The 8,093-nt window shown below is 37.6% G+C and overlaps 1 long non-coding RNA gene across 2 annotated transcripts; it reads right to left on the bottom strand.

Annotated features, from left to right (window-relative positions):
• Positions 1-270: 270 nt before the first annotated feature.
• Positions 271-6,284, bottom strand: LOC106038389 (uncharacterized). 2 transcript variants are annotated; one of them, XR_010829661.1, is made up of 4 exons: positions 6,039-6,284; positions 5,732-5,842; positions 4,517-4,590; positions 271-2,340 (listed from the first exon to the last, which is right to left on the bottom strand). It is a non-coding gene; the product is annotated as an uncharacterized lncRNA (long non-coding RNA). The 2 variants fall into 2 exon arrangements; XR_010829660.1 differs by lacking the exon at positions 271-2,340 and having other exon boundaries at positions 3,826-4,590.
• Between the last annotated feature and the right edge of the window lie 1,809 nt (positions 6,285-8,093).

Below are 8,093 nucleotides of genomic sequence, written 5' to 3'. Positions count from 1 at the left end.
TGGACATGCATGTAGTGAACATTGCTCCTGAACCGCAGCACATTTTCCCACCCACACATAAATCATGGTCTTACAATTGAAAATACGTGTTCAGGTACAACAATGGATGTTTGTTGACTGGCCTAGAAGGAGCCCAATGAACTGCCTTTCCTCCTCATTTCCTGCCATAATAAAAAACGCTAGAATTGTAGAGGATTTCCTCACTTGAGTTTCCTGTCATTTGTGCAAGTCAAAATGACACAAGTATATTCCACATCTCCCCAAAGGGAGACAATAGAAAATCCATGTATGTAAGACAGCAGTGCTGTTGCCTTGAAATACGAATTTCAGTTTCAGTGAGCTTTCTTACAGACGACTCTTCATCTATTTACCTGCTTTTAATGAAGCTATTATATGAGAAAGTAATCTCCAACAGTGATATTATTCATCATAGCTTTCAAAAACATTAATGTCTTAACCTTTCCTGGAGTGAGTCATAAAATTAAGTAATTGAGTGAGATCAATTAGAGTAGACACATACTGCCAGATGACAGCATGTGTTGCCATGAATCTGCTTTTATAAAATAATCGTGTAATCTCTAATATGTGCAGGTATCTTGAAGGACTATACAGTTTCCCCAGGGAAAACCCTTGTACAGATATTTTTAATTGCTAGCATTTTAAGAGAAAGACTAAAATATTTTGTTAATTTATGAAATTACTTAGTTTCCATGCTTCTTTCATGGAAAAGTGGTAACGAAAAACAACAACAACAACAACAAAAAACAACAACCAAATAAACAAAAACCAAACAAAAGTATCTGAAATTTATTTCTGGTTATCAACATATAAAAAAAATACCTATTGAAAGCCAAATAACTTTAAAAGCCTCCTTTAGTATTTTGATTTCTCTCAGTTCCTTTTATCTGATCTTCTCTGTAGCTGTGGCTTCTACATAGAATCACCAAACTTCCCACTTCAGCCACATGAACTTTCCTTCAAGTTTAGTCTTTCTTTAGCCTGAAACTGTTGCTCTGCCCTGTTCATTTAACCTAACTGAGATTTGGGTCCAATACTTTTTCCGGGCAGTATTGCACTTCAAGATCCAACTTCGTACAGTGATTTTTTTTTCTTCCCTGTTGTTTCATTGTAAACTAGTAATCTATGCTGGCTTATCTTCCAAGGTTGCTCCCTGATCTGTAACACTCACTGCTTTCCCAATCGATTTGAAGAAGTCATCTTTATTATTATTATTATTTTATTATTTTTTTTCCATGATAGAATGTATGCTTGAGTGAACATTCAATTTTCAGTACTTACACCACATTTTGCCCTGAAGAAAATTCCTCTGAGAAGCAGGGGAACAACAGGTCTGAGCCAGGGTTAGCTGAAGAGCCCAGACAGCATGCTGCATCAAGCCGTGCTTTTGGAAAACAAGCTTGAGAGAAAGGAGGCCTCAGAGACAATATGAGCAGGAGGCAAATGGGAAGCAAGCTATTGCAAAGCCTTTTACATCATTTTAAAAGTGTGAAGCCACATAGACCACACTCAAATTAGAGACACCACACCTCTTTGCAGTTGGGTTCCACAGTCATCTTGGACCTGCCTGTAATTGCAAGAGGTGTGTTCATGAGCTTCTCAGTTTTGACCATGGAAAACTTCTTGGACTTCTTAAAAAAGAAACTTCTTAACTTGTTTTACAGAATGCCCCATTTCAAAGAAAAGGACAGTCTTAGGTCAGGAGTATATGGTGAATTTCGTGAAATAGAGTAGGTGCAGATCTAACAGGTTACTGGAATTTCTGTTCCTGAATTTATTAGTTTTTTTCATTTTAAACTGGAACAAAAGTTGAAATTTTGAAATATCCTACTAACTGGCATCTTTGCAGGGAGGAAATCACTTTGTTTCAGGTCAGATGAAACGTTCAATTTTTAAAAAGCTTCTGTTTTGACTTGTAAATGTCATGCTTTCAGTGTATAATTTATGCTGTAATGGGAAACAGCTTTCTTAATTAAATGGCATTACTAAATGTAGAAACTGAAGCATGCTGTTTAGAAATGTTGGGAATGTTTGGACTTTACCTTGGTACAGGACACAAGAAGTGGAAGAAATAGGGATTATAGTCCATGGTCATGGCTGTCCAATTGGGAGCCAGCACTGTCAGACTCAATCTAATACACTTCATTTCCTTCCTCTGCTTCCCTTTTTTTCCGAAGAGCAAAATTATAATTATCCATTCAGTCCCAGTTCCTACCAGTGAGGATGGCTCTCTTATAGGCATTGTGCTATCCAGAAGCTGCTGAAGTGGGATTTTGACTGTTTCCTTGCCTTCCATTTATTCCCAAACTAAGGATTACATCCCTGCAAAACATGGAGACAAAATCACATCTGTACTAAATTCAGAGATTCTTGGTATAATTCAAATCAGAATTAATTCTTTTATGCTTCAGATAATAGTGCATCGATGGAATTTGAACAGCATTTATATTATTGATATATTGTATTATTATTATTATTGTATTATTATTATATTATTAATATAACAACAAGTTATATCCTATGTGTTGTCTCTGCATATCCACTTTATGCTGTCTAAGGAATATTTCATCAACTCCAGGGTGGCTTTGCAGATTGCTTAGATCACTCATAGCCCAAACATCCTTTGAAAGGGCTGGTCCCAGCTCCTGCCCGGAGCCAGCGCCCCTTTCTTCTCTTGGTGCAGATTCTTCGGTCAAGTGCTAAGCTGGACGGCTTTTTAAAAACAGGATTAATTTGTAGACCTCTTAGTTCATTACTCCTGCTGATTAAATGTCCATTTGACAAGCAGTGCCAGATTTATGGAGGTACAAAGATACAAAGAGGTATACAGCTAGGCAGCTGGGGAGGGCGGATTCTCCTTCTTTCTTCCTTTTTTTTTTTTTTTTTTTTTTTGTGGTCATGCCTAAGTTGGCTTGAATTACTTTGTGAATCTACTCCTTAAGTAGATATCCACATGGTGGCTCCTAAGATAAACAGAAACACCCTGTAGTTATTTTTATTGTTGATGTTGTTCAGCAGGAACTAGGGTTGAAAAAATTATTAAACTGGGTAAAAATCAAATGTTTTACATGCTATTTGGACTGTTTCTATCTTTCCCTGAACTCTCCAGACACAGAAAATAAAAGGAACATGGAACCTTAAGGAATCTTTCCAATATAATTTTGCATCGTGCCCTCAGTATGAAAAACTTCTCCCAAGTATTTCTCTTTCCCTGTTCTCCTGCTCTTCAATTCTTTTTCCCAGCAGTGACATTTTACAGTCACAGTGTCTAAGCAGGGTACTTTCTTGAAATACTGTTAATTAGAACCTGAATACCAAAATGTTGATTTGAAAATATTATTTGTCATGCATTTGTGTGTACAATAAGGGCAGTTTTTTTATTTTGTATTTCTTTCTCCTCAGTCCTCCTGTGGTGTGATAGATGAATTGCATCTACCTGACTGTTATGACTATTAAATTCTTGTAATCTTCAAATGACCTTTCTGTGACTATTTACAGTGTATTAAAATATGTTTTAAAGTCAAAATCTGCACCACAACTTCAAAGACTGCATTTTTTTTTTTTTTTTTTATGATAAGGGAAAGTTTATTTAGCCCTTTTGGTTTGTTTGGTCTATTTTATTTATACTCCTTTTTTTGTAACATGGTGAAAAGAAATCTGTTTCTGGAAAGACAGGCGATTCTAATTGTACAAAAGAGAGGAAATCTCAAATTGTTTATCCCCAGGAGCAACATCTGGCAAACAATAGAAAACTCTGCTATTAATGTCCCAAGGCATTTATTATTATTGTATGATTTTGCACTATGTAGCACTTTATTTATGTAACTAAATACCTAGGAAAAATACTCTCTGTTATCCAGAAAAATGTTGACTGCTAAGTGACAATCTACTGTTCGGATTATTCTCATTTTCTCCTTATGTCTGCAGAAGTAATTACTCAAATATAGAAAAAAGCAAAATTATAAAATCTATTTGAATAAAAAAATAGTTTGACAAAAATGTGACTCCATTCTCTTGTCAGAGAATGGCTGAGAAAATTTACTATTAAGATATCTTTGCAAGCTCCTCTGCATTAAGCAGACTCAAAATATTAAAATATTTTATTCAAAATATTAAAATTTAACTAAATGGCAAACATTTATAAACCCAGCATCTCAAATCTTTTAACAACATAGCTTGCACAAGTAACAGAAAAAAATCAGCTTTTCTGTGGACTTGAGTAGCAACAGTTCGTTTGCTAGAAATACAGTATCTAGTCTTAAATCACAGTCAAAACTGACTACATTAAAAGCTACAGTATAACTCAGGGAAATTACTGCTTCTAAATTCTGCCCTTCTGCTGTTTGACACAGTGTGTCAAACTTAATTTTTGTCCTGTGGAGCTGGCACAAATCCAGGACTGAGTACACGCATGTTGCCTCCTTCCTGAAGCGAAAGTGAGGCTGGAGTATCGTTTTTAAAATCCACCCTCACGAAGACGCATCCATAAAGCTGTTACCTCTCACACAGTGGGCAGCTGGCTTAATGACGGTGATTGCTGCAGACTGGCTAAAGGTTGTACTTCTACTTCGTCTTGAAGCACCAAACAAACAAACAAAAACATATACAAAACCAAGCCAACCAACCAACCAACCAAACAATAAAACAACAAACTTTACTGCTTCCTCCCTGTCTCACCTCTATACTTGCATCATCTGTGTCCATGTCTTATATCCATCTCCCATCTTGTCTCATCCTTTAATCTATAGACTCTTTGATGTGAAGACATGATTTTGCATGACAGTTCGTGGGCCTTTGTGTGTGCACGCAAGAACTGCAGGTGCTGGGGTGCTGGCCTCAGCCCCAGCTTTTGCAGGGAGCAAACCCTCAGCTGTGTGAGCCTCAGCTCCCATCCCAGTTGCCTGATGGGGACTTGCTTGCGAAATCGCCTTCTAATGACTTATATGAAGTATGTTTAAGTGTATCATTTTTCACATTTGGCATGCTAGGGTCTAGTTTACTGTAATTTTCCTGCAAACTACACTAAAATTTTCTGGTCAGGTTATTTAGTATTTTGCTATATAGTGTAATACACAAACGAGATCTTTATGTTACACAAAAAATACTGTTTATTTCCATGGAAAATGATTTTTTTTCCCTTTAATTTTAGAAGATTTTGATGTGAGTTTATCTTAGGCATAAGATAAGAGGCACAACCACCACTTGCCTCATGCCCACATGGCACATACCTACTTGCCTCTCACCACCTCCATTTCCATGCTGTGTACTACCCATATTCACCAGTATACATGTTGATATGGGGCCATATTAAATGTAGGGCTTTTGCACATGACCAAGTGCCACAGGGACACTTAGAGTGCAAAAAGGGAAATGATTTGTGGAAATTAGTTCAAATAGCACCTAAACATTAAGAATCTATTCTTTAGTTCATCCTTGTTAACATCAGTAACTCTCAGTTTCATCAAATAGGAGCTATATCCCCAGGAATTCCCCTGGCTAAGGGCCCTTCAAAATCTGGAACATTATTCAATTACAATTCAAAGAATCTTATAGCAAGAGGGACTGACTAAAGATAAAAGTGTCTAAGAGCATTCCTTCAAAGGAAGCTCTGAGAGCTTTCCTTCAAAGAGAAGGAAAGAGTGTGAAGAGCGTGTGTGTCTGGGGAGAGCATCCTCTTCACTAGCTTGTAAGAGCAAAGCAAGGAGCATTATACCTGTCCCTCTGTTGTGGTGAGTGGAGCCACAGTCCTCAGTGCTGGATTTGGACCTGCTCGCTTTCCTTCCTGTCTTCTTTTAATCTGCCTCTCCTTTGGTAATGTGCAAACCTTATGTTTATAAAAAAAAGTTACATTAATCCTTATGTAGTCTTTTTTAGACTTACATCTGTTAACAAAAAGGGGCTCTTAACCTAAAATCTCTGTTTGGGGCAATACCACAGAGTTTGATGTTAATCCTGGCTGAGGCAGGGAGTGGTAGATGTCTTCCCCTGGGAACAAAAGGGAGGTTCTAGAGAGCTATTACCTTGGAAATCCAACCCCAGATCAGGACTATCAAGTGCTACCAGCTCTTCCTTTATCTCTCTAGGTGATGGGAGTTGTTCACAGAAAGATCTGGTATCATCATGCCTGGAAGGAGAATTGCATTATCACATGTTCCCATCCCATATGGGCCCAGCAAAGGTGTTGTGATCCCTGAGATGGGGCAGGGGAGTGCCCAATTGATTCAGAAGCACTGGAGATTGGCTGTTTACCATCACCTGCTCTTCTTTATAACTCTCCCTCAGGCAAGGCAGGGTAAACCTTTTTGATTAACCACTGCAACTGCAGATCTGACCATCTTCAGCCTGCACATCTGCACGTCAGAAGGTTGCCTGAGTGCAAGCTGGGAGCAGTGTTACAGACACTATGGGGCTGGTACATACTTGAGGCTGTGGCACTGTTCTTACTGTGTAAAATCTTCCTTCTGAATTGAAAAAAAAAAAAAAAAGAAGAAATAAAACGTGTGAAATACCACTTCTATAACTCTGCAGAAGTCTGAACTGGGCAAAAACTCAAATTTGGCCTTTAAGTTTGCAGGGAGTTGGGAGCCCATGATGTAAACATGCAATAGTTTAACCTGTAGCTAACTTGTAGGGACATAGACCTGTTCCTTATTTGAAAAATGGTAAATGAGAGCATTGGACTCAACTTCAGATCGCAGCATTTGCAATTCTGTAGTCTTTGCTCTCTATGTTAAATCTACAGGATAACACAAGTATCATTTTATTTACAGGCAACAAACAAACAAAAAACAACACCAAACCCAATCCCAAACCAAACAAACAACAACAAAAAAACCTTTTAAACCTTTTAAAAAATCTTCCTCAGCAGCAACTCAGTGCAGCAAAAAGCTCCTAATCTCTGGCTATGTCATCCGAACAAAGGAATCAAAGAAATTCCAAGTTCAGAAGGCTTCTAGCCTGAGGAAGTCAAAACACACTCCCGTCAGCAGCAAAGCAGCACAGAAGAGTAGAGGCTATGCACTTCTAGGTCCAAATTTATTTTTACTTTTTTTGTTTGTTTGTTTGTTTGTTTTTCAGTTGAAACAGTGGACATTTTTTTTCTGTCTCAGTGATTATTTTGTTATTGCCAGGCTTTGGAATGACACACATAATTAGAGATGATATATTATATTCTTTCTAATGTACCTTCTGCCTTGTAAATAAAGATAATGTTATTTGAATCCCCTTTGACTAGACTATTTTTAGCACCAGATCTGGGATACAACACCCTGAGCTACTGTGTCCGTTGAGGATGGGGTTGTTTATCCCTTGGTAGCAGAGCAGACAAGTCAGAGGCTGAATCAAAGGTTCTAAGCCATGGGAAAACACAAGCTTGTCTTACTATCACACAGACCATGAGACTGAAGAGCTATATCAAACCAGTATGACAGAATCAGTCCTTTGGACAATGTTGTACTGGAAGAGAACTATCACAAAAGGGAGAAAATCTTAGGACTAGTATTCCTAATGCTGGGCAAAAAGAAAACGTGTACACAAAGTTTTTATAGACAAAGAATAATTTTTGAGCACATAAATCTAGGTTCAGGATGTACGGGTGTTCTAGTAACAATAAAAAGCACTTAGAAACTTTGCTCACTGTAAACAAAACAAAAATTAATGTTGATTTCTCACGGTGTAATGGCTACCAAAGATCACTGATAGTCACACACTCCACTAAAGAGCAACAAATAAATGAATGTTGAGTCTTTGCTAGAAAGACATTAAGGTGTCCAAAATTTTAAAATAGCTTTTAGTGTTAAATCATTTGTGATCAGGATTGGGACTTCTTCTGATCCACTTCAATCTACCAGATGTAATCCATGTACTGTTCTGCAGTAACAGATTAAGTGGAATGGGGGAAAAGCACCGGTGTTTCAAAGTGTCCGTCTGGAGATCATATTTTATCTCTGGAAACATTACTTTTGAATATCACTGTGGAATTTGCAGATGTGGACAAGCCATAAATATTTGGAGAATGTTGGCCTTCGACATGTTCTAGTATCTGTCAAAGCCAAAATATTTTTTCTGCAATATTG

The sequence above is a fragment of the Anser cygnoides genome, chromosome 2 (genome assembly GCF_040182565.1).
Source record: "Anser cygnoides isolate HZ-2024a breed goose chromosome 2, Taihu_goose_T2T_genome, whole genome shotgun sequence".
NCBI lineage: Eukaryota > Metazoa > Chordata > Aves > Anseriformes > Anatidae > Anser > Anser cygnoides.
Note: the sequence above shows the minus strand (reverse complement) of the source record. Positions and strands in the feature narration are given on the sequence as shown.